We start from the raw sequence: 24,677 nt of genomic DNA, 5'->3' as shown, positions 1-24,677 counted from the left end.
ATAGAACAATACAGCACAGAACAGGCCCTTCATCCCACAATGTTGTGCCGAACATTTGTCCTAGCTTAAGCACCTATCCAAGTACATGCCCAATTGCCGCTTAAAGTTCATCAATGATTCTGACTCTGCCACTCCCACAGGCTGCACATTTCATGCCCCCACCACTCTCTGGGTAAAGAACCTACCCCTGACCTAGATCTTTGGAAAGTTGGGCATAGAAGTGGTAGGTGCAAGCACTGTGCAAGTGTGAGGTGATGCATTTTGAGAGGTCAAATGCAAGTCAAAAGTATACAGTAAATGGGGGTCCACACCCCCCACCAACCCAACCTCCACTACTGGCACCTTCCCTTGCAACCGCAGGAAATGCAAAACTTGCGCCCACACCTCCCCCTCTTACTTCCCACCAAGGCCCCAAGGGATCCTTCCATATCCACCACAAATTCACCTGCACCTCCACACACAGCCTTTACTGCATCCGCTGCACCCAATGTGGCCTCCCCTATATTGGGGAGACAGGCCGCCTACTTGCGGAACATTTCAGAGAACACCTCTGGGACACCTGGACCAACCAACACAACCACCCCATGGCTCAACACTTCAACCCCCCCTCCCACTCCACCAAGGACATGCAGGTCATTGGACTCCTCCATCACCAGACCATAGCAACACGACGGCTGGAGGAAGAGTGCCTCATCTTCCGCCTAGGAACCCTCCAACCACAAGGGATGAACTCAGATTTCTCCAGTTTCCTCATTTCCACTCCCCCAATCTTGTCTCAGTCCCAACCCTCAAACTCAGCACCACCTTCCCAACCTGCAATCTTCTTTCCGACCTCTCCGCCCACCCCCACTCTGGCCTATCACCCTCACCTTAACCTCCTTTCACCTGTCGCATTTCCAATGCCCCTCCCCCAAGTCCCTCCTCCCTACCTTTTATCTTAGCCTGCTTGGCACACTCTCCTCATTCCTGAAGAAGGGCTCATGCCCAAAATGTCAATTCTCCTGCTCCTTGGATGCTGCCTGACCTGCTGTGCTTTTCCAGCAACACATTTTCAGCTTCATCAGTCAGGGCATTGAATATAAAAATTGGCATGTCAGTTCTGATTGCCAAACTATAAGAAGGATGTGGCTTTGGAAAAGGTGCAAAGAGGTTTAGGAGGATGTTGTGTGGATTGGATAGCATTAGCTATAACGAGAGATTAGACAAATGTGGATTCTTTTCGTTAGAGCCTTGGAGGCCAAGGGGGTGATCTAATAGAAGTGTATGAAATTATTAAAGGCATGGATAGGATGGATAGTCAGTACTTTTCCCAAGGGGCAGATGTTTAAGGTGAGAGTCTGAATGCATAAAGGAAATGTCATGCAGTCATAGTCCTATGTACTGTACTGTTTTCATGTACTCCATGGAAACAGACCCTTCTGTTCAACTCGTTCATGCCAATCGGATATCCTAAAATAATCTAGTCCCATTTGCCTGCACTTGGCCCAGATCCTTCTAAACCCTTCCTATTCACGTACCCATCCAGATGCCTTTTAAATGTTGTAATTGTGCTAACTGCTACCACTTCCTTTGGTAGCTCATTCTAGTACACACGTACCATCCTTTACATGCAAAATCTGCTACGTAGGTCCTTTTTAAGTCTTTCCCCTCTCACCCTAAACCTACACCCTCTAGTTCTGGACTCCCCAGGGAAAAGATCTTGTCTATTTACCCCTCATGATTTTGTAAATCTCTATGAGGTCACCCCTCCACTCCAATACTCCAGGGAAAACAGCCCCAGTCTATTCAGTGTCTCCCTATAGCTCAAATCCTCCAACCCTGACAACAACCTTGCAAATCATTTCTGAAGTTGTAAATCAAGTTACACAATGTCCATAGAAGGAAAATGAGAATTGTGTACAATATTCTAAAAGTGGCCTAACCGCAGCATGACCTCCCAACTCCTATACTCAATGCATTGACCAATAAAAGAAAACATGTTAAACATGTTAAACACCTCCTTCACTATCCTATCTACCTGCAATTCCACTTTCAAGGAACTATGAACCTGCACGCCAAGGTCTCTTTGTTCAATAATGCTCCCTAGGATCTTACCATTAAGTGTTTAAGTCCTGCCCTGATTTGTCTTTCCAAAATGCAGCACCTCACATTTATCTAAATTAAACTCCATCTGCAACTCTTTGGCCCAGTGGTCCATCTGATCAAGATCCCATTGTACTCTGAGGAAACCTTCTTTGCTATCCACTACACCGCCAATTTTGAAGTAATCTGCAAACTTACTAATTATAGCTCCCATGTTCACATCCAAATCATTTATATAAGTGATGAAAAGCAACAGAACCAGCACAGATCCTGGTCACGTACCATTTTTCACCGGCCTACTGTCTGAAAAGCAACCCTCGACCACCACCCTCTGTGCAAGGTAGGTTTTCTTACACAGAGGATGGTATTGAAGGGTGGTTCCTGCAATATGCTGCCAGAGGAGGTGGTAGTAGCAAATATGATAGCAATGTTTAAGAAGTAATTAGACAGACACATGAACAACAGTCAGGGAATAGAGTGATATGGGTCATGTGAGAGCAGTTGTGATGAGTTTAGATAGAATCATGTTCAATGCAGGCACGGTGGGCCGAAGGATCTGTTCCAGTGCTGTACTCTTTTATGTATGGTGCAGCAGCCAGGGAAACATGCTGTTCATCTTCACATCATTCTCTATGACTCCTTATAACCTCATGAGCAGGCAGGTGTGTTTGACATAAGGTCAGGAGATGGGAAAAATCCACCTGCTCTTCATGAATTGCTGCGTGATCTTTTCCATCCTCCTGAACAGGCAGAGGAGGCATTGTTTGAAACTCGCATCTGACAAGCAAGAATTCTGAGCCATGATTCTTCCTTGATATTGTTCTGAAGTGTCACCCAGATTCCAGGTTTAAAACTATAGATTGAAATCACTGACATTCTGACCCTGTGGCAAGAATTGCTTGTGCTCACAATATTCACGCAGGATATGCTGACCAGGGCTAGTAGGGAAGTGACAGTCATCATTTTTATTACTATTGTTATACTAGTTAGGCAGGGCTTACAATATTGATGTGATGGGTAAATCCCAGCACAATCCCAAGCACTAAGTCCCAGCTGCAGTCCTTGTTTGGTCACTGGGATTCTTTACATCAAGCTTTGGAAATCAAAGCTTTCTTCTGCTGTCAGATCAGGTCTGAGCACTGGAGCCTCATCAAGGCAGTCACTTCCTCTGTCAATGCAATGTGCCTGTACACACTGCATGCATTATTAGGAGATGACCAGTCACTTACTCGATGAGAATAGCATTGTTAATTAATTATTACCACCTCTCCCACATGGCTTCAGAAAAATAGGAGAGGTCCTCAGTCACCATCATCAGACACTCTGATAACAGAAATATGTTAGACTGTAAAATGCTACATTTTAAGCTTTATAATCTTATTTATAATTATTGGATTGTATATCTGCCCACTCTCAGAGCTCAGTAGATAGACAAGACAGAGAGACAGAAGGACAGCCAGATACACAACATGAAATGTGTAGCGCTGGAAAAGCACAGTTGGTCAGACAGCATTCAAGGAGCAGGAGAGTCCATGTTTCATGCATAGGCTCTTCATCATTCCTGATGCTGCCTGACTGTGCTGTACTTTTTGTCTCTGATCTCCAACATCTGCAGTCCCCACTTTCTCCGACACAACATGAGATGCTTCACATTCACTGAACTATGTTTGAAAGATTGTCACTTGGGAAATTGCCACTGCCAATATACATACAGAAAGGTCTGACAAACAACAACATGCTTGATCATATTCTCATTTTGTGGTAGGTATTGGCTAGATCACTGGCCAGACTCCCTTGCCTATCAAATGTAATTGTGATCTTTCATATTTGACGAGGTAGGTAGCTGAGGACCAATTAAAACCAAATCTTACAAAATGTAGCTCCAGCAAAGCAATGAACCTCAACACTCAATGAACCACAACCTTCATCAGACTACCACCTGATGAAGGAGCGACACTCCGAAAGTTAGTGTGCTTCCAATTAAACCTGTTGGACTCCAACCTGGTGTTGTGTGATTATAACATGTGGTCAGGTGGAAATACAATCATCTGACTCAGTGCCAAGAGTCACACCTTAGCCAGTGTGACTCTCAACCCCAGAGGCAAGAATGTTTCCTGATAAACAAGAATATTGCCCTGGAGGACAGTGTTATTCTGTGGGTAATATTGTTCCCCTACAGACAACTACGTTACCCTTTAGGAAAGGATATTCCCATATAGAATAGGAAATGTTCTTTAGGCATATCTCATGGAATACAGGGAGAACCAGCCATTTGAATACAGACTGGCTCAAAGGTAGAAGACAGAGGCTGGTGGTGGAGAGTTGTTTTGCTGCCAGAGGATGTGGTAGAAACTGGTACAATTGCAACATTTAAGACGCATTTGTTTGGGTATATGAATAGGAAGGGTTTGGAGGGATATGGGCTGGGTGCTGGCAGGTGGGACTGGATTGGGTTGGAATATCTGGTTGGCATGGACAGGTTGGACTGAAGGGTCTGTTTCCATGCTATACATCTCAATGACTCTATGACTCTATATGTGGTCCCAGTAAGGAGAATTGTAATCATATAGGCATATGAAGGAGTGATCCTATAGACAGAGTGTTCACAATGAATAATTGAGCTAGCAGAAATGTGAGAATGCTGTGCAATAGTAAGACTATTCCTCTTGAACTGACAGAGCTACTGGGGTGGTTACGTGAAGCCTGGGTGATTTGACATTTGACAACAGCATTTTGACCTTTGGGGAATTGAGAAACTGAATCAGCATCCAAGACTCTGTGCATTCCAACCTGATTGATGTTGCAGGACAGTGGCTTGTGGTCTGCAGCAGTAGAGGAGTAAACAACACTGTAATACAGGCATACAGAGAAAAGAGGTTAACAGACAGAACATTCTGATGTTCCACACTAAATGTTTTGGTATGTCTTCCTTGTCTTCAGCTGACGATTCCCCTTTGCACAATTGACAGAGTCTTCTTATACTGTGTTCATTCCATTTCCTGAAGGTCTTCATCATCTCCCTCAGAACCAGCAACTGTGTCTGGTAGGGTAAGCAGGTTTGATCCAGTTTGGGGGTAGAGATTGTTCAGGTCAGGTAGTTTGGGTATTCAGAGTTTCAAGAGGAGGAGTCAGTTGTGCAGTAACCCAAAAGTTAGACTAGGTCCTATTTCTAACTGAGAAATTATTCAAAATCTCTAACTCTAAGATGGAAGGAGAGTCTTTTTGCCCAATGAGAAATTAAACTTTCCAAGCAATTCCAATGGAGGTCAGTGTGTTGGGACTTCCAAAGGGCACTCATGGAATACAGGGAGAACCAGCCATTGTATCTTGCATTGTGTGTGTGTGTGTGTGTGAGAGTACTGATAGTTAGTGGTCTAGAAGACTTGGGCCTCTGTCTACTTTAATTCCCATTCCATATGCATTGCTCCTCTTGATGCACTATTCTCACATTTTGAAAGTGAGATGGTGTTATGTAGAAAACGTGTTTTTACTTGCGGGAGACCTAAAATCTGTTATAAATATAAGACATACATTAATAAATCCAGAGAAAAGTAGGGGAGAAACCTCTGTACCTAGAGAATAATGAAAATATGGAAGTCGTTTCCATATGAAGGGATAGATACGTTTGTGGCAGAAAGTATAGATTGTGCAAATTTGAGGAAGAGGAGTGACAGGAGGTTCATGTGAATCAGAAACTGGCTAGGGCCAGATGAACCAAATGGTCTCCTGCTGTGTCTGCACATTCAATGTAACTCAATATTAGTAGCAAAGATGAAGGAGCAAACTTCTGCACTTTTTCTCATTGTGATGCTTTGCAGATTGGAAATGTATGTTAGGAAATGAATGTTGGGAACATTCCTCATTTGTGATTGTCACAATAAAATGAAACTTTACTTTGAATGAAAAGTAAATTTATCCTCATTCCAAACCAGAGGCAGATTAAACATTGCAGATGCGTTGTGTCTTCTGACATAACTTGTTCATTGTCAACATGGCCTACCCTCAAACTAAGAACTCGTGTCCTTAAATAGGGTGATTTGGTAAAATTGCACTATCACACCCACCTAGAGCCCCAGTAAGACACTTCAACATATGTTCCCTTTGACTTACCATGTTTTAGGATGAATGTGTAAGAAATGATAGTCAATGGAGTTTGAAAGTCTGTGTGGGATTCCTCTGAGCGCTCTGGTTTCCTCCCACAGTCCAAAGATGTGCAGGTCAGGTGAATTGGCCAAGTTAAAATTGCCCATAGTGTTCAGGGATGTGTAGGTTAACTGGATTAGTCTGGGGAAACTACAGGGTCTGGCTGGGATACTGTTTGGAGGGTCAGTGTGGACTTGTTGGGCCAAAGGGCCTATTTCCACACTTTAGGGATTCTAATTCTTAAAAAAAAAGTCACTGCATTCTGAGTGAGCATGATTTTAGATCTGAAGTACGACATCAATGAATTCCTCCCAGAATTGTCTGCAATAAAGAGCAAAGTGTGAATCGTGAGTTTATTACTTCTGGTCAGTGTACAATGCTGTAAATACATTTCAGCATAATGGATGGCCAGGTTTCTTTTATCAATGTGTTTTATAGAGAGGAATCCTGCCTCATTATTAATCCAGCCCTGGCCATCTGTTAGAAAACACAATGTGCTCAGCATGTTTCTACTTTAATTGCTTTCTTCCTTGAACTTGGTCACAGCAGGTCGATAACTCAGTTAAGAAGGTGGCTTAATGACAAGGGATATAGGTCACAAATGATTGCAAATCCTTTGAACTAGGGAAAGGTCAATGGGAAGAAAGAACAGCAGGTGACAACTAGAATTGAATTGAGTCTGTAAAAATCTTGATGCTTTAATAAATTAATGATGGCATTTGGCTTGTAAACTCTCATGTGGTAAACCAGGGAGCCGGTGACTGCACTTAAGAAGCGCTTGCAGCTCCATTAACATGAGGTTTAGACTTCAGAGCTTGAGGTGCAGTAGGAGACACTGAAAGTTATGTGGATAATACCTTCAGAGAGTTAGTCACACACCAGCTTGAGAACCTGGAGGCAATCCAACAGCATCAGCCAGGCAGTGCAGAAGTCCCCTGGGGTCCCACTCTCAAATCAGTTTTCATTTTTGGAAGCTGAGGAGGCTGTTGGTTCCTCAAATGCAGATAGAGCCAAACCTCTGGCACCACAAGCAGTCTGACTAGACAGGATGGGAGGAATCATTTTAGTCGGTGATTCATTAATTAGGGGAATAAACAGGTATTTCCGCAGTTGCAGAAATGAATTCCGCAGTATGTTGCCTCCTTAGTTCCAGGATCAAAGATGTCAGAACAGTCTGAAGGGCATTCTTCTGAGGGAGCATGACCAAGCAGCAGTTGCGGGCCACATTGATACCAATGACTTAGGTAGGAAAGGGGATGTTGACCTGCAAACAGAATTTAGAGAATTAGGTAGAAAGTTAGTAGGCAAGAACTGCAGTGTAGTAATAATTGGGTTACTCTCAGTGCCATGTGTGAATACAGAAATAGATGGATAAGGTATGTGACTGGTAAGGTAGTGCAGGAGGGAAGGCTTTAGATTCCTGGGGTACTTGGACTGGCTCTGGTGAAGGTGGCACAATAACAAGCTGGATGGGGTGCACCTGAACAAAGCTGGAACTGAATTCATTGCAGGGCATTTTGATAGTGCTGTTGGGAGGGTATTGATCTAACTTGAAGAGTGTGGGGATCAGAGAAAATAGCGGAGAAATATACTAGGGTTTTCAAAATACTTGGAGGTACAATAGTCACTCGAGAATAACAAGTTAATTGGTGAAGTTGGAGTGAGGAAGAAAGAAAGGGATTCCAAAACAGTTACCAAACATGTATGTAAATGAATAGTATAGTGAAAAGGCTGGGGAGTTACAGTTGCAGATTGCCATATTGAAATATGATGCTGTGGTGATAGATCAAAAGAATAAAAAGGACACAGTACTTTTCCAACCACTGGAAAGGATGCAGAGAAACAAATGTACAGAGAAATGCCAACATGAAAGAGTAGTTGGAGAGCTTCAATCACCCAAATAAATACAAGGTTCCTAATGGTGTAAAAGACAGTGAGAGACAACTGTTCCCAGATTGTAGGTGAAAGTGACTGCAGATGCTGGAGATTAGAGTTGAGAGTGTGGTGCTGGAAAAGCACAACAGGTCAGGCAGCATCCGAGGAGCAGGAAATGAATGTTTCAGGCAAAAGCCCTTCATCAGGAATGAGGCTGAGGCTATTTTATTTATTCCAAGCCTAACTAAAGTTCTTTAAAGCTGCAGCATAACTTGTCTATCCTTATATTCAATACCCTTCCCAATGAAGATAAGGATGCCTTGGGTCTTTTTTATGACCTTATCTACCAGTGCTGCCGCTTCAGTGATCTGTTCACCTGCACATCCAGATCCTTCTGCATATGAATGCTCCTAAGGGTTCTGCACATCACTGTATAACTTCCAACTGTACCTTATCTTCTTAAATGCATCACTTTGCATTTGTCCAGATTAAACTCCAGCTGCCATTTTTCTGCCCATGCCTCCAACTGATCTATATCTTGCTGTATCCTGTGACAATCCTCCTCACTATCCACAACTTCACCAATCTTTGTATTATCTGCAAAATTACTAATTAGACCAGCTACATTTTCCTCCAAATCACAAATGCAAACCAAGAACAGCAGAGATCCTAGCACTGAACACTGTGGAACACTGTGTGGGCGGCACGGTGGCACAGTGGTTAGCACTGCTGCCTCACAGCGCCTGAGACCCGGGTTCAATTCCTGACTCAGGTGACTGACTGTGTGGAGTTTGCACGTTCTCCCCGTGTCTGCATGGGTTTCCTCCGGGTGCTCCGGTTTCCTCCCACAGTCACAAAGATGTGCGGGTCAGGTGAATTGGCCATGCTAAATTGCCCGTAGTGTTAGGTAGGGGTAAATGTAGGGGTATGGGTGGGTTGCGCTTCGACGGGTTGGTGTGGACTTGTTGGGCCGAAGGGCCTGTTTCCACGCTGTAAGTCTAATCTAATCTAATCTAAACCACTAGTCACAATTTAACATTCCACAAAGCATTGCTACCCTCTGTCTCCTATAACTTAAGCCAGCTCACCCCTGATATCATGTAAGTTCATCTTTTGTACCAATCTGTTTGTCAAAGGCTTTACTGAAGTTCATGTTGACATTAATTGTTTTTTCCTCATCAAATATCTTTGTCACCACCTCATAAAACTCAATCAAGTTAGTGAGGCATGACCATCCCCGCACAAAGCCATGCTGTTTATTTGCTTCTAGATGTGAAAAAGACTTGGCCCTGAGAATCTTTTCCAATAATTGGAGGTGGTGAGGCTCACAGGCCTGAATTTTTCTGAATTATCCCTGCTACCCTTAAACAATGGGACATCATTGGCTATTCTCCAGTGGATATCACCTATGGCCAAAGAGGACACAAAGATGTCTGTCAATGTTGGGCAATTTGTTCTCTTGCCTCCCTCAATATTCTGGGATAGATTGTATCAGGACCTGGGGACCTATCTATCTTAATACTTATTAAGATGCAGAACACCTCTTCCTATTTAATAACAAATTGGCATAGAAATTCAATACTCCCTTCCCCAAGATCATCCTCAACCAGTTCCTTCTCTTTGGTGAATACTGATATAAAGTGTTTGCTTAGGAACTCTCCTACCTCTTATGGTGCCACACATCCACCTTTGTCCTTGAGTAGGCCAATACTTTGCCTGGCTACCCTCTTGCTTTTTATCTATGTATAAAAAGCCTTGGGATTATCCTTTCCATGACTCCTTTCAGCCCTTCCAGTTCCTTGTTCAAGTTCTTTCTTAATTTCCTTATATATTTCAAGGGCTTCATTAGTTCACATCCTCCTAGACCTTGTGTATGCTTCCTTTTCTTTTTGATCAAGGTCACAAACTCCCTGGTCATGCAAGGTTCACATACCTTGCCATACCTATCTTTGATTCTTGCAGGAATGTGCCACTCCTGAACTCTTATGAACTGCCATTTGGAAATATTCCATGTCCAATGTGGAATTACCCTCAAAAAGCTGACTTCAATCAAAATTCTCCAGTTGCTGCCTAATATTGTTGTAGTTTGTCTTCCCCATTTTAACACCTTCACCCGAGGACTGCTGTTATCCCTATCCATGAGTATCTTAAAACACATGTTCTCTGTGTCCCATGGGTTACATTCTAGGATTTTAAAAGAATTAGCTATGGAGTAAATGGATGTCATCTTCGAAGAATCCTTAAATCTAGAAAAGTCCAAGAGGATCAGAAAACCATCAATTCAAGGGAGGGGCAAAAATTAGGTGGCAAAAGGTCTGAAATGCATCTATTTCAATGCAAGAAGTATAATAGCAAGGTAGATTAACTTAGAGCTTTGGTATTATGGTCACTACTCCCAAAATGCATGCCCATTGAAACTTCACTCACTTGGCCAAGCTCATTTTCTAAAACCAGGTTCAGTATAACCCCTTCCATGGTTGGACTGTTTATATACTATCTCAAGGAACCCTCCTGAGTGATCATTACAAATTCTGCCCCATCCAAGCTCCCAGCATGAAGTGAGTCCTAGTTTATATAGGGGAAGTTAAACTCATCCACCGCAACACCCTTGCTGTTTTTATAACTTTCCAAAATCTATCTACAACTTTTCTCCTCAGTCTCTCATTGGCTGTTGGGAGGCCGACAGTAAACCCTCATCTTTCTTATTCTTGAGTTCTACCCATATTGCCTCGCTGCGCAAGTCCTCTGATGTATCCTCCCTCAGTATAGTTGTGAGATGCTCCTTGACCAGTAATGCAACTCCCCACTCTGTTTACATTCCCTTCAATCACACCTGAAACATTTAAATCCTAGGGCATTTAGATGTCAGTCCTCTCCCTCTTTCAACCACATCTCTGTAATTACAATAATGTCATAATTCCAAGTACTAACCAAAAGTCTATCTTGCCTATTATACTTTTCACATTAAAACAGATGCATTTCAAACCCTTTCCCACTTGATTTTTGCCTCGCCCTTAAATATGAGTATAAATTGATAGTTTTCTGATCCTCTAGGACTTTTCCCAAATTTAAAGATTGTTCGAAAATGACTATCAAAGCATCCATTAACTCCATAGCTAATGGGGCGGCACGGTGGCTCAGTGGTGAGCACTGTTGCCTCACAGCACCAGGGTCCCAGGTTTGATTATAGCCTTGGGCACCTGTCTGTGTGGAGTTTGCAAATTCTCCACATTTCTGCATGGGTTTCCTTCAGCTGCTCCGGTTTCCTCCCACATTCCAAAGATGTACAGTTCAGGTGAACTGGCCATGCTAAATTGTTAGGTGCATTAGTCGGGGGCGTGGATTACTCTTCGGAGGGTCGGTGTGAACTTGTTGGGCCAAAAGGGCCTGTTTCCACACTGTAGGGAATCTAATCTAATTCTTTTGAAATCCTAAAATAAAATCATGGAGCACAGGGAAAATGAGTCCTTAGCTCTATTACTTTCCCTAGTACTTTCTCTCTCGTGATAGCTGGGCCAGCATTTATTGCCTGTCAGAGAGTCATTGAGAAGTACAGCATGGAAATAGACCCTTCGATCCAACTTGTCTATGCCAGCCAGATATCCTAAATTAATCTAGTCCCATTTGCCAGCACTTGGCCCATATCCCTCAAAATCCTTCCTATTCATGCACCCATCCAGATGCCGTTTAAATGTTGTAATTGTACAAGCTGCCACCACTTCCTCTGGCAGCTCATTCCATATGCGCAGCACCCTCTGTGTGAAAAGATTGCCCCTTAGGTCCTTTTTAAATCTTTCCCCTCTCACCCTAAACCTACGCCCTCTAGTTCGAGACTCCCTACCCCAGGGAAAAGGCATTGCCTATTTACCCTATTCATGCCCTTCATGATTTTATAAGCCTGTATAAGGTCACCCCTCAGCCTCCAATGCTCCAGGGAAAACTGCCTCAGGCTATTCAGCCTCTCCGTATAGCTCAAATCTGCCTTCTCTGACATCATCCTTGGAAATCTTTTCTGAGCCCTTTCAAGTTTCACAACATCCTTCTTGGAAGAGGGAGACGAAAAGTGCACACAATATTCCAAACATGGCCTAAGCAATGTCCTCTACAGCTGCAACATGACCTCCCAACTCCTATACTCAATGCACTGACCAATAAATGCTAAATGCCTTCTTCACTATCCTATCTACTTTCAAGGAGATATGACCCTGTTCTTCAAGATTTGGAGATGCCGGTGTTGGACTGGGTGTACAAAGTTAAAAATCACACAACACCAGGTAACAGTCCAACAGATTTAATTGGAAGCACGAGCTTTCAGAGCGCCGCTCCTTCATCAGGTGGTTGTGGAGAACACAATTGTAAGACACGGAATTTATAGCAAAAGTTTACAATGTGATGTACCTGAAATTATACATTAAAAAATACCTTGATTGTTTGTTAAGTCTGTCATCTGTTAGAATGACCATGATAGTTTCACTTCTTTCATCTGTAAATCACAAAACTCTTTTTAAAAGTAACAAATCACACAACACCAGGTTATAGTCCAACAGGTTTAATTGGAAGCACTAGCGAAAGCTTCGAAAGGCACTCCAGTGCTTCCAGTTAAACCTGTTGGACTATAACCTGGTGTTGTGTGATTTGTAACGTTGTACACCCCAGTCCAACACCGATCTCCAAATCATGACTTTTTAAAAGTTACACTCTCAAATTAACTGTAACAATTTGATGTCAGGCCAGATAAGATGTTGAAGGTGTTAACCCCCCGTGTTCTGTTGTCTGTGCCATAATGTTTAGACTGACTCAATCTAAAAAAATGTATTAACAGAGTCTTACATGGATTCGTGCAGTTTTTGAGCAATATACAATGTAACTCTGCAAGTACAAATTCACCCCATAAATGTATACGTGTATATGTGCGTATGAGTTTATTTGTGTGTGTGTCTGGGGTGGGTGGTTGTGAGTGTCTGTGAGAGGGAGGATATATGTGTGTGTGTGTGAGTATAAAGGGATCTAAGTCTGTGAGACGGTGCATGTCTGAGCTTGGGAACGTGTGTGTCTGCAGGAGTGTGTGTGAGTGTGTGAGTGTCTGTGCATAGGTATGTCTGTGTGTATGAGTGTGTATAGGAGTGACTGTGTGTGTGTTTCTGGGGCGGGGGGTTGTGATTGTCTGTGAGAGAGAGGGTATATGTCTGTGTGTGAGTGTAAAGGGGTCTAAGTATGTGAGAGGGTGCATGTGTGAGTTTGGGAATGTGTGTCTGCAGAAGTGTGTGTGTGTCTATAGGAATGTCTGTGTGTATAGGAGTACATGTGTATGCGTGCGTGCGTGTGGGAGTGTTTGTCTGTGTGTATAGTGCAATGGTGGTCACCTGTAGTGTGACATGAACCCAAGGTCCTGGTTGAGGCCCTCCCTATGGGTACCAAACTTAGCTATCAGCCTCTGCTCGGCCACTTCTCGCTGCTGCCTGTCCTGAAGTCCACCTTGGAGGATGCTCACCTGAAGGTCCAAAATCAAATGTCCTGGACCACTGAAATGTTCTCCAACTGGGAGGGAATACACCTGTCTGTTGATTGTTGTGTGGTGCCCATTCATCCGTTGTCGTAGCCTCTGCTCGGTTTCACCAATGTACCATGCTTTGGGGCATTATTGCCTGCAGCATGTAAGATATACAACATTGGTTGAGTCGCATGAGTACCTACCACGTACATGGTGGGAGGTATCCCCATGCCTAACAGTGGTATCCATGTCCACACTCTGACATGTCTTGCAGTGCCTACTATGACAGGGTTGTATGGAATTGTCTTGAAAGCCAGGCAGTTTGCGACAAACAATGATCTGTTTGAGGTTTGGCGGTTGTTTAAAGGTGAGCAGTGGAGCTATGGGGAAGATCTTGTCAAGGTGCTCATCCTCATTGATAATGTGTTGCAGGCCACGAAGAACATGGCATAGTTTTTTGCCATGTTCTTCGTGAACCTGTGAACCAAACACATTGATCAGAACTTTGGATCCAGTCCTTCAAAGTTCCCTACGTGCCCTTATCCCACATACTTCTCGCGTAGGTGACTTCTACTGCCTGCCAAAGTACACAAAGCCAATACAACAGGACATCCCATCATATCAGGCAATGGAACTCTGTGTGAGAATCTCTCCAGCTATGTCGAAGGCATCTTGAAACCCATTGTACAGGGGATCTCCAGCATCTGTCGTGACACTACGGAAACTCAGCACCCACGGACCTATCAAACATTCCCGTCACAATGGATGTTTCAGTACGCTACACCAGCATCCCCCACAATGATGGCATCGCGGCAACAGCCTCAGTACTCAACATCAACAACTGCCAATCTCCGAACACCGTTCTATAATTCGATCACAAAGTCTTCACCTTTGACAACCAGTTCTTCATCCAGACACATGGAACCACCATGGGGACCACATCTGCACCCCAATATGCCAACATCTTCATGCACTGATTCGAACAAGACTTCTTCTCTACGTAGGACCTCCAACCAACATTATACACCAGATACATGGATGACATTTTCTTCCTCTGGACTCATGGCGAGGAGTCATTGATAAAACTCCACAGTGATGTCAACAAGTTTCACCCCACCATCAAACTCACCGTGGACTACTTTCTATTATCTGTCTCATTCTTGGACACATGCATCTCCATCAAGGATGGACACCTCAGCATCGCACTCTACCGCAAACCCACAGACAACCTCACAATACTACACCTCTCCAGCTTCCACCCAAAACATATTAAAATAGCCATCTCCTATGGACAAGCCCTACATGTACACCGGATCTGCTCAGATGAGGAGGAACATAATGGGCACCTGGAAGTACTCAGGGATGCCCTCATATGAATGGGGTATGATGCTCAACTCATCGAGTGCCAGTTCTGACGTGCCACAACAAGGAACCGTAATGACCTCCTCAGGAGACAAACACACGCTGCAACTGACAGGGTATCCTTCATTGTCCAGTAGTTCCCAGGAACTGAAAAACTATGCCATGTTCTTCACAACCTGCAACACATTATCACTGAGGATGAGCACCTCGCCAAGACCTTCCCCACAGCTCCACTGCTTGCCTTTAAACAACTGCCAAACCTCAAACAGATCATTGTTCGTAGCAAACTACCTGGCTTTCAGGACAACTCCATCCAACCCTGACATGGGAGATGCTGCAAGACATGTCAGAGTGTGGACGTGGATACCATGATTACGTGTGGGGACACCTCCCACCATGTACATGGCTGGTGCTCATGCGACTCAGCTGCAGGCAAGGATGCTCTGAGGCATGGTACATTAGTGGAACCGAGCAGAGGCTACGACAATGAATGAATAGGCACCACACAACAATCAATATACAGGACTGTTCCCTCCCAGTTGGAGAACACTTCAGCGATCCAGGACATTCGATCTCGGACCTTTGGGTGACCATCCTCCAAGGCAGACTTCGGGACAGGCAGCAGCGAAAAGTGGCCGAGCAGAGGCTAGTAGCTAAGTTCAGTACACATAGGGAGGACCTCAACTGGGACCTTGGGTTCATGCCACCATTGCACTCTACAAATACACAGACACTCCCACACACACACACACACACACTCCCACAGACACACAGACTCCCAAACTCGCACATGCACCCTCTCACATACTTAGACCCCTGTACACTCACACACACATATATCCTCTCTCTCATAGACACACACAACCCCCTACCCCAGATACACACACACACACACACACACACACACACACACACACACACATACGTTTGTGGGGTGAATTTGTACTTGCAGAGTTACATTGTACTTTGCTCAAAAACCACATTGAATCTACATAAGACTCTGTTAACTCATTTTTTTAGATTAGAGTTAGTCTAAACATTATGGCACAGACAACAGAACACAGGGGGCTAACACCTTCAACGTCTTATCTGGCCTGACACCAATTGTTACAGTTAACCTGAGAATGTAACTTATAAAAAGAGTTTTGTGAGTTACATATGAAAGAAGTGAAACTATCATGGTCATTCTAACGGATGAGAGACTTAACAAACAATCAAGGTATTTTTCAATGTATTATTTCAGTTACATCACACTGTAAACTTTTGCTATAAATTCTGTGTCTTACAATTATGTTCTCCACAGCCATCTGATGAAGGAACAGTGCTCCGAAAGCTAGTGCTTCCAATTAAACCTGTTGGACTATTACCTGGTGTTGTGTGATGTTTAATATTGTCCGCTGTGACTGGAAATGCATCCAGAAAATTTACAAGCATGATGGATTCTTCCATTGGTGGTGTAGCTTCCAGTATGAGAGAGCGCAATTAATCTACATTTGTTACTTGGCTTTCCGAACCGTGTTCCAAATTGTAATTATACTGATTCAGTATTAGAGCTCAACACTTAATTAGGCCTGAAGCTATGGGCGGCACAACCTTATCCTCTTTAAGTGCACCTAGAAGGGGGTTGTGGTCTGTTATTATTTCAAATCTGCATCAATAAAGATATTGGTTGAGCTTCCTAACACCAAACATGACTGCAAAACCTTCTTTCTCTATCTGGGCATATTATGCTGTGCATTAGCCAAAGTCTTGAATGCAGACATGACTGGGGGTTCCTCTCCATTGGGCGACTTGTGAGCTAACAATATTTTGATGCCATAGGGGGAGGCATCGCATGTCAATATGAGATCTTGCTTGGGATCATATTGTGCCAATAGCTTAAAGGATGATAGCTATTTTCCACTTCCATGAAAGATATGGTTTGGCTACGTGACTATTTCCAAGACAGACCCTTTTTAAAGAATTGATGCAAAGGTGCCACGATGGAAGCCAGGTTATGTATGACCATTCTATAATAATTCATCAGCCCAAGGAAAGACCTAAGCTCCATTACAGACATGGGAACCAGAGCGTCCTTGATTGTTTTCACTTTATCTTCCAATGTGCGCAACCCAGTCTTGTCAACTCTGTAGACCAACTCTGTAGGTCACTATGTCCAAGTTCTCTAAGTGCTTCGTATTGGTTTTCCCTATTATTAGCTCATCTAGATAAGTGGTGACCTGGGGTAAACCTTGTGAAATGTTTTCCATCCTCTGTTGAATAATTGCACAATCTGACGATACCCCAGATGACAGTCCCATAAAATAGTATAAATCCTCATGGGTATTAATTGTAGCATACTTCTGGGAATTCTCATCTATCTGCAACTGCAAGTACACATGGCTCATGTTCAGCCTTGTGAAGATCAAACCTCTGCCAGCTTTGAGTATAAATCCTCTATGCAAGGGACTGGATATTTATCCAACCGTGAAAAGCAATTTACCACAGGGGATTCTGGGTAATCAAAGATGGAGGATGGGGAAAAATTGTGGCTGTAAGAGCTGTTCCTTTTTTTAAGGTATTTTCAGTGTTTGAGCTGAGTTCCTCAATTTTTTTGGGACAGTAATTATTGTTTTAAAAGCTGTTACATTGTTTTGGAACTTTGGAAATGAAGAGATCAAAACAACAACACTTTTCTTAAAAAAAAGCGAGAGAGCAAGCAGGAACCACATGGAAGGTGAAACAATTGGGCAGGTAAATCAGCACAGTTGTCTGGCCCAGCAGTGAAACTAGGAGAAAATGAGGACTGCAGATGCTGGCCATCTGGGTTGTTCGGTATTGGAATTGGTCCTTCTAGGACCAGATACGGCGGAGGCGGAGGAATTGGGAATATGGAATGGCATTTTTACAGGGGCCAGGGTGGGAGGAAGTGTAATCTAGGTAGCTGTGGGAGTCGGTCAGTTTATAGTGAATGTCTGTGTTGAGTCGGTTGCCCGAGATAGAAATGGTGAGGTCTAGGCAGGGGAGGGAGGAGTCTGAGATGGTCCAAGTAAGTTTGAGGTCGGGGTGGAAGGTGTTAGTAAAGTGGATGAACTGTTCAACCTCCTTGTGGGAGCAGGAGGTAGTGCCGATATAGTCATCGATGTAGCAGAGGAAAAGGTGGGGGGTGGTGCTAGTGTAGCTGTAGAAGACGGACTGTTCCGCATATTCGACGCAGAGGCAGGCATAGCTAGGGCCCATGCAGGTGCCCTAGGATACTTCTTTGGCTTGGAGGAAGTAGGAGGATTGGAAAGAAAAGTTGTTCAGAGTGAGGACCAGTTCAGTCAGTCGAAGGATGGTATTAGTGGAAGGGTACTGGTTGGGTCGGCGGGAAAGGAAGAAGCGGAGGGCATTGAGGCCTTCGTGATGGGGCTTGGAGGTGTATAGGGACTGGATGTCCGTGGTGAAGATAAGGTGTTGGGGGCCGGGGAAGCAAAAATCGTGGAGGAGGTGGAGGGCATGGATGGTATCCTGAACGTAGGTGGGGAGTTCTTGGACGAAGGGGGACAGGACTGTGTCGAGGTATGCAGAGGTGAGTTCGGTGGGGCAGGAGCAGGCTGAGACAATGGATCAGCCGAGGCAGTCAGGTTTGTGGATTTTGAGGACTAATTCCAATACCGAACAACCCAGATGGCCTCCTTCTTCAAAGACGGCAATTTCCCCTCAGATGTGGTTGACGATGCTCTCCACCGCATCGCCTCCACTTTACGCTCCTCCGTCCTTAAACCTCGGCCTCCAATTGACACCAGGACAGAACCCCACTGTTCCTCACCTACCATCCCACCAACCTCCAGATATATCCAGATTTGCCATTTCCGCCACCTCCAAACAGATCACCACCAAAGATATATTTCCCTCCCCTCTCCTAACAGTGTTCCGGAAAGACCACTCCCTCCATGACTCCCTCGTCAGGTCCACACCCCCAACCAACCCAACCTCCACTCCCGGCACCTTCCCCTGCAACCGCAAGAAATGCAAAACTTGCGCCCACACCTCTCCCCTCACTTCCCTCCAAGGCCTCAAGGGATCCTTCCATATCCATCACAAATTCACCTGCACCTCCACACACATCATTTACTGCATCCGCTGCAACCGATGTAGTCTCCTCTACATTGGGGAGACAGGCCGCCTACTTGCGGAACGTTTCAGAGAACACCTCTGGGACACTCGCACCAACTAATCCAACCGTCCTGTGGCTGAACACTTTAACTCCCCCTCCCACTCCGCCAAGGACATGCAGGTCCTTGGCCTCCTCCATCACCAGACCATGGCAACACGACGCCTGGAGGAAGAGTGTCTCATCTTCCGCCTAGGAACCCTCCAGCTTCCTCATTTCCCCTCCCCCCACCTTGTCTCAGTCCCAACCCTCCAACTCAGCACCGCCTTCTTGACCTGCAATCTTCTTCCCGACCTCTCTGCCCCCACCCCCTCTCCGGTCTATCACCCTCACCTTAACCTCCTTCCACCTATCACATACCCAATGCCCCTCCCCCAAGTCCCTCCTCCCTACCTTTTATCTTAGCCTGCTTGGCACACCCTCCTCATTCCTGAAGAAGGGCTTATACCCGAAATGTCAATTCTCCTGCTCCTTGGGTGCTGCCTGACCTGCTACGCTTTTCCAGCAACACATTTTTTAGCTCTAAATCATATTGGTCCACCTCCTACGTTCTCAATGAACAGTTAAGAAGAGCAGTGTGGCTTTAATCATATCTGCCATGTTCCTGTTGACTGGTGGGTAGTCTGGTGTGGCTGAATAGCTTACTGCTGCTGTCTTATGAAGAAAGGTTGAAGGATCTAGGGCTTTTCTCATTGGAGCGAAGAAGGATGAGAGGTGACTTGATCAAGGTGTACAAGATGATGAGAGGCATAGATAAAATGGTTGGCCAGAGACTTTTTTTTTCAGGGTAGAAATGTCTATTACGAGGGGGCATAATTTTAAAGTGATTGGCGAAATGTTTACCAGACTTGGCAGAGGTAGGTCTTTACACAGAGTGGTGAATGTGTGGAATGCACTGCCAGCAGTTGTAGTAGAGTCAGATACATTAGAGATATTTGGGTGACTCTTCGATAGGCACATAGATTATAGTAAAATTATGAGTATGTAGGTTAGTTTGATCTTAGAATAGGATAAAATGTTGGCACAACATTGAGGGTTGAAGGGCCTGTGCTGTTTTTATGTTCATAGAATCATAGAATCCCTCCAGTGAGGAAACAGCCCATTGGGCCCAACAAGCCCACACCAACCCTCAGAGTATCCCATTCCCCTACCCTACTACTCTACATTTCCCCCAACTAATGCATCTAGCCTACACATCCCTGAACACTATGGGACAACTTAGCATAGCCAATTCACCTAACCTTCTGATCTTAGGACTGTGGGAGGAAACCTATGCAGAATGAGGAGAATGTACAAACTCCATATAGTCGCCCGAGGCTGGAATCAATCCTGGGTCCCTTAAACAGTGAGGCAGCAGTGCTAACCACTGAGCCACCATGTTGCCCATAAATCAAAACCTAGTAGAGGATGGTTTCGATCCATCGACCTCTGGGTTATGGGCCCAGCATGCTTCTGCTGTGGTTCCATGTTCTATGTAATTCACATGTAAACCCAGAAATCCCAATCTGGTGAAATTCAGTTGGATATTTATCCCTTTTAGTAGAGAAAAAGAATCATCCCTTTTAAATATATTAACCTATCCCCTGGCCATTACTGAGCAATCCATATTTTAAGATTCAACTATTTGATTTCTCACATTGAATACATATAAGTTCCCTGTTGATTGGCGATTTGCTGACAGCATTGTTTCTGCAGCTTCTCTGCTCAGCCGCACAATGAGTTTGAAGATTCTTTGGTTTCATTTAAGTATTTATTGCTGAGCATAATAACACACAAAGTGTTCCACCAGAGCCGTTAGAATCTGCAATGATTACAGCCTGTACTTGGGACTCGGTCCTGCTCAAGGTCCAAAAAAACATAATGAAACACTTGGTGTGAGGCTGTGAAAAATCCTTACAGAGAAGCTGTGCTCTTGAGATGTGCAGCTATCTTCAATTCACTGACAGACATCCTGGAGAGCTTAGTCTGTGCATTTCAATCCTCATCTTGGCTCCTCTTGTTTACTGCTGTTATTCTGAGAGAAGGAGGAGGAATGATTTGGCTTGATTTGATTGTTTCCTACCAGTATGAATTATTTGCCTCAGCCTTATCCACTAGAATATTGATTACCTACATCATTTTAAGAACCAGAAACTTAATTAATGAATAGAAAATGGACTCAATCCTAATGCAAATTATGCTTTCTTTTAATTGTTCACAGGTCTGGGTGTTACCAACATTTGTTGCCCACCCCTAGTTGCCCTCTAAGATAGTGGTGAGCTGCTTTCTTGAAATGCTGAAGTCCATGTGTTGCAGGTAGACTCGCAATATTGTTAAGAACAGAATTCCAGGATTTTGATTCGGCAATAGTGAAGGAATGACAATTTATTTCCATGTCAGGATGGTGAGTAGCTTGGAGGGGAACTTGCAGATGATGGTATTTCCATGTATATTTCCATGCTGCTATTGTCCTTCTAGAAGGAAATAGTTTGAAAGGTGCCATTTAAGGAGAATTTCTGCAGTGAGTCTTTTACCTCCAAAGGATACCTTGGTTTCTTTGGGAGAGGCGCCCCAGTGGAAATTTGGTGGAAGTAGTTTGAACTGAGGTATTCATGTGGGCACTGGCTGATTATTTAGATAGTAATAGTGAGCAAGGATATGGGAAAAGGGTAGGACATCATGTCTGCACCTGTACCTTGTGTCAATGGGTCGAACAGTCTCCTTCTGCACTGTAACAAATCTGTCATTATATAACCAAGAAGATCTGGAGTTTCTCCTGAATTTTCTGCACTTATGCAATAATAGAGCAATACCTGGCATAGCTGATCAGAAGGCAAGGTTGAGGAGTTTGGAGGGGGGGACAGAATTCGGGCTCATTGAAGTATCACAGTGGATGACCAAGAAACACCTGTGCCACCTAATGTTTTTGCCATGCCTCTTCCAAAGCAATGATTTTATAAACTTTACCTTTAACGGGGCAGACATCGCTGTTTCTTACTATCCTAATGTAATCCCATCTTTTAGGCATAAAAGTTAGATAGATAAGTCCACAATGTCACAAAAAACTCTCAAAAATATTAAACTCAAGTGACTCTTCCCTCGGCCTAATTATTCTGCTGGGGTATTGAATGGAGTGAAGCCACCTTCTCAGCATTAGTAACTTTATCTCATACTTGTGAGCCTTACTTCTGTTGTAGGAAATGTTTTGGAAAGGATTATAAGAGATAAGATTTATAATCACCTTAGCAAGCAACAGTTTGATTTCAGATAGTCAACAATGGTTTCGTCAAGGGCAGGTCATGTCTCACAAACCTCATTGAGCTTTTTGAGAAGGTGACCAAGCATGTAGATGATGGTAGGGCAGTTGACGTGGTGTACATGACTTCAGTAAAGCCTTTTGTAAGGTTCCACATGGTAGGCTGTTGGAGAAAATTCAGAGGCATGGAATTGAGGGTGATTTAGCAGTTTGGATTAGAAACTGGCTTTCTGAAAGAAGGCAGTGAGTAGTGGTTGATGGAAAATATTCAGCCTGGAGTCCGGTTACTATTGGTGTGCCACTAGGATGTGTTTTGGGACCACTGTTGTTTGTCATTTTTATAAATGACTTAGATGCAGGCATGGGTAGATGGATTAGTAAATTTTCAGATGACACAAAAGTCAGTGCAGTTGTGGACAGTGTGGAAGAATGTTACAGGTTGTAGGGGACTTGGATAAACTGCAGAATTGGGCTGAGAGGTGGCAAATCAAGTTCAATGCAGCTAAATGTGAGATGATGCACTTTGGAAAGAATTGCAGTAAGGCAGAGTACTGGGTCAATGGAAAGATTCTTGGTAGTGTGGATGTGCAGAGGGATCTTGGAGTCCATGTACATAGATCCCTGAAAGTTGCCATCCAGGTTGATAGTGTTGTTAAGAAAGCATACGGTGTGTTAGGTTTCATTCGTAGAGAGATTGAGTTCCAAAGCCGCAATATCATGCTGCAACTATACAAAACGCTAATACGACCACACTTGGAATATTGTGCACAGTTCTGGTCGCCATATTTCGGGAAGGATGTGGAAGCATTGGAAAAGGTGCAGAGGAGATTTACCAGGATGTTGCCTGGTGTGGAGGGAAGGTCTTATGAAGAAAGGCCGAGAGACTTGTATCTGTTCTCATTAGAAAGAAGAAGGCTAAGAGGGATTTGATAGAGACATTGATCAGATTGATCAAAGGATTAGATAAGGTAGACAGTGAAAGTCTTTTTCCTAAGATGATGACGTCAGCTTGTACAAAGGAGCATAACTGCAAATTGAGGGTTGATAGTTTTAAGACAGATGTCAGAGGCAGGTTCTTTACTCATGGAATGCCCTACCTGCCAATGTAGTCAACTCAGCACATTAGGGAGATTTAAACAATCCTAGGATAAGCACATGGATGATGATGGGATGGTGTAAGCGGTTGAGCTGAGAATACTTCACTGGTCGGTGCAACATCGACAGGCGAAGGGCCTGTTCTGCGTTGTATTGTTCTATGTTCTATGTTTTTGTAACATGCCAAGTGAAGGGTTGTCTCATTCCGAACTTCACACTGTGTTGACATGAAAGTTTCCACAGCCATCTCTGGGAAGGTGGAGCTATTTAAGATGTTAGTTAAGACACAGCTGCAGTACCATGTGCAGTTCTCAGTCACAACACAAAAGGAAAGATGTGATTGCATTGGAGAGGATGCACAGGAGCTTTGCCAGGACATTGGCTGGGTTGGAGAAATTCAGCGTTGAAGAGACACTAGATAGAATAGGGTTATTTTCCTTAAAGTAGAGAAGGCTGAGGAGGGATCTGATTGATAGTTAGCAAAGCTATGAAGAGCATAAATAGGGAAAATAGAGAGAAATGATGCCATTAGAACAGTTCTGATGAAGGGTCACTGGATCCAAAATATTGACTCAACTTTCTCCCCACAGGTGCTGCCAGACCTGCAGAGTTTCTCCAGGAAGTTTTGTTTTTATTCCATATGGAGAGAAATGTTTCTCCTTAGAAGGGTCAGTAAAAAAGGGTGGGCAGCACCAGTGGCACAGTGGCACTGCTGCCTCACAGCGCCAGAGACCCAGGTTCAATTCCCGCCTCAGGCGACTCTCTGTGTGGAGCTTGCACATCCTCTCCATGTCTGCGTGGGTTCCCTCCGGGTGCTCTGGTTTCCTCCCACAATCTAAAAATGTGCAGGTTAGGTGAATTAGCCATGCTAAATTGCCCGTAGTGTTAGGTGATGGGGAATGTAGGGGAATGGGTCTGGGTGGGTTGCGCTTCGGCGGGTCGGTGTGGACTTGTTGGGCCGAAGGACTTGTTTCCATACTTTAAATAATCTAAGTAATCTAATCTAATCTAATTAAACATGAAGCACAGTTTTAAAAAAGGAGCAGGAGGTTTAGAGGGCATTTGAAGGAATGTGTTTCACCCAGAGTGTTGTGAGAAACTGGAACTCATTACCTGAAAAGATGATAGAGAGGCAGAAACTTTCAAGAAATTTAAGAACTATTTGTATGAAACCCTGTAGCATTTGGAGCTCAGTGTGAATCACTGGGAAATGAGATTAGAATAGATGGCTGGATATGCCCAGAGATAGAATTGTTGTG

The sequence above is a fragment of the Hemiscyllium ocellatum genome, chromosome 3 (genome assembly GCF_020745735.1).
Source record: "Hemiscyllium ocellatum isolate sHemOce1 chromosome 3, sHemOce1.pat.X.cur, whole genome shotgun sequence".
In the NCBI taxonomy this organism is placed as follows: Eukaryota; Metazoa; Chordata; class Chondrichthyes; order Orectolobiformes; family Hemiscylliidae; genus Hemiscyllium; species Hemiscyllium ocellatum.
The sequence above is the reverse complement of the archived record's forward strand: the minus strand, read 5'-3'. Positions refer to the sequence as shown.